Source organism: Mesocricetus auratus, unplaced genomic scaffold, assembly GCF_017639785.1.
Source record: "Mesocricetus auratus isolate SY011 unplaced genomic scaffold, BCM_Maur_2.0 Super-Scaffold_100006, whole genome shotgun sequence".
Classification (NCBI taxonomy): Eukaryota; Metazoa; Chordata; class Mammalia; order Rodentia; family Cricetidae; genus Mesocricetus; species Mesocricetus auratus.
Window position 1 is genome coordinate 41,921,181 of NW_024429190.1, and position 3,251 is coordinate 41,924,431.

Below are 3,251 nucleotides of genomic sequence, written 5' to 3' on the forward strand. Positions count from 1 at the left end.
AGATTAAGTTGACAACAAATGAATAGCTAGTTTTTGGTTATTTTCAAAATATAGGCATGTGGGATTTGTATGTCAAGATAATTTCACCACAAGGGGATTCTAGTGTGTGACTTCATTAGACATATTTCATTAGACATATTTGCATAGAGTTAAGATTGAATAAAGCACAGAGAAAATGAAGGGAAATAGTAAACACCAATATGTATGAGATTGCCCTAAGGTATAGCAGTTTTTAATAAATAGAAATAGTACACTTCATAAGAAAAATGGCAGAAAATACATATGCCAGTATTATTAGTAGTATTTCATACCACGTTATGGATAAGCATATTTATACATTCAATGTGTTTTACAAGATTGGTAATGTACTAGGTTTGAGTACACCCACAATGCCACAAACATATGGATAACTTGTTGTGCTACAACATGATAATGTTACTAGGGATAGGAATCTCTCAGTTTCATTGTGGCATTAGAGGCCTACTGTCATATATGCACACTGTTTGTGCCAGACATTCATTTCATAGCTGTACTATCCACAAAATCTCAAGAAAATCATCTGGGAAAGAGAAACTGTAGATATGACGGAAATAGAATTAAGTGTGTCCACTAGGAATCTTCATATGGAATGTTTAGAAAGGCACTTGAGATAGCAGGTGAAAACCTAAATTACAATGAGTGTGGTCTGCACCAATCTTGAGAGAGAAACAAAAACAATAGTGATGGGCAGAGTATAAGATTTTCAGTTGCTTTTCAGTTTGCATAACACAGGCATATTCTGCAAGCCAGAATTTCACTCTAATTGGTTGCCTTGGTGACAGTACTATACCTGTTGAAGGAGAGATGAAGGAGAATGTCTTCTTCAACTTTGCTCAAAAGCCCAAAACACCTTTTAAATACCCACCTCAAACACTCTAGAAAAATAATATGTGGTTGATTAGCACAATGTGGTATTTGACAGCAGTAAAAGGGAGTAGACTATAGCTACCTGTAAGCATGAGGAATTTCTAAAACAAAGCCAGTGAGGTAATTCACTTTTCAAAGGTGCACAGAGTGAATCCATTCATGTAAAATATAACACACAAATGAAGGTAGATTTTATATGTTAATGAACCTTTAATTTGAGGAAACTTTATTTTCACAGTTTTAATTTTTTCTGAACAAGATGTTTTATGCTGAATAGTATGTAATGTGAGGTTAATCATAAATTCTTTAGCTTTAGGATGGGGAAGAAAAGCTAGAGAGAAAATACTAATGATGCCTATGCTTGGTTAGTGCAATGTGTACATTTGATGATTTTGTTAGGCAAAGACAGAAGTGAACTATTAAGAAGATAGACATGAACTCCCTATTTCAAGCAGGTCAGGCTCTAACTATTGATGCTGATCTCCAGTTATGCTAGTGACTTCAGACAGGAATCATTCTTTCCCTGACTCTGTATAGGTTTCCTATAAATCCAACAACAATGTAACAAATGAACGTTTTGTAATGTAGTAAAATGAATGATTCCATGTATCAGAAATACAAATATACAAACAAATTTAATAATCTATCCATACTACGCATAAAATATGCCTCATTTTTGCATTTCATGTGTACCCGTATATGTGTATGTACATGTTTGTATATGCACATGTGGATGTTGTGGTTGACTTTAAGTGGCATCTTCAGGAACTGTATCCCATTGACCTAAGGTTTACCTGTTATTCCGGACAGGTTCACCAGTAAGTCCCAGAGATCTTCCTGTCTCCACTTCCCAGTGTTAGATATACAGATGCCCAAGAGTTTTGCACTGCATCTGGAGATCGAACTCAAGTCCTCATACTTTAAAAGCAAGCCCTGCACTTTCCTGACTAAGCTATCACCATAGCTTTCATTATTTTCCCTTTGTTTTTGTTTTTGTGATTGTGTATATTTCTTAATAAGGAGACCCAGGACATACAAACAGAGCCTATTTATGCTGTTTCTAGACTCATGATATACAGCAGAAGTACAAACATTGTGATGTGTGAGTTTCTAGTCAGAAGGAAAGAGATAACAGGGCCTGGGGACCTTAATTGAATCTGTAATATTTCATTTCCTATTTTAAAAATGGTTTGATGCACATATGGCAAAATGTTAACATCTGTTGAATCTCAGTGATGGCACATAAATGTTTGGATTATTTTGCAGTTTTCTACATATTTTAGATTTCATGTAATTAAAATAACACTATTAATAAGAAATGTGAAATTTATTCATACTAAAATTTAAATAACAATTTATAATTAAATGGTCACATTTTGTTTGAGTCATTTGTTGCAACATCTTAATATTTCTAATTTTAAGCTTCCAGAAATAAGAAGGATAATATGCTAAATTCTACAAATATTTATTTTTATATTTTACTTGCTTCTAAGTATTCTATTTCTCTATGTGTTATTTATGTTTTGAAGGATAAAATCTCATGTTACAAGATGAATTTTATATTCCATGAACTATACAATGTATCCATTAATCAACCAGCCAATATCTGCTAAGCTCATATTGTATGCTGATTTCATGGTGCTTACAGTGAACTAAAGTAGAATCAACAAAGAAACCAGAACACAAGTGAATATTAATTATGCACTGTAAAAAATATTCTAGAAAAGAGAATGAGTGCTGGTAATCATCAGCAAATTGGGAATAGTACTTCACAAATGTATGTGACAGGATGTGGCATTCAATGGTCTTCATGGGTGACAAGGATTTGATGATAAAAGTGTGGACCAATGATTGGCTTTCTTCAGCAGAGGTATATGAAAATTGGGACAATGCGGAGAAGATTAGCATAGCACCTGTGCAAGAACGATGAACAAGATCATAAATTTTGATATTTAGATAAGCCCGGTATTAGTGATGCCAAGAAAGCTCCCAGGGCACCTGAGGAGAGAGCAATGGCTGATGTTAACACTCCTGGTAAGGCTGCATCTAAGAAAACTATGGGGTGACCTATGAGCTTTCTCCTTAGCATTTCTGCTCAGCATTTTGGTGGAAAATGCTAAATTGGTGGATAGGATTTCCAATTGAAGATCCCTTTGTATCTCTAAAATATAACACATTAACTGTAATTAACCAATGATGAAATAATTCATCAGAATACTATAAATATTTTAAGTTGGAATAATTGGGAGTACAGTGTCATGATAAAATTTACAAAATCAATTATCAGAGCTATTGTGACACATAGGTGGAAGTTATGTATTTAATTACTATAGTACTGATTTTGG

At 33.8% G+C, this 3,251-nt stretch overlaps 1 non-coding gene across 1 annotated transcript; it reads left to right on the forward strand.

The window, feature by feature from the left end:
* Positions 1–2,761: 2,761 nt before the first annotated feature.
* On the forward strand, positions 2,762–2,864 carry LOC121141002. The gene has a single exon (XR_005877964.1). It is a non-coding gene; the product is annotated as a U6 spliceosomal RNA (small nuclear RNA).
* The last annotated feature ends 387 nt before the right edge of the window (positions 2,865–3,251 follow it).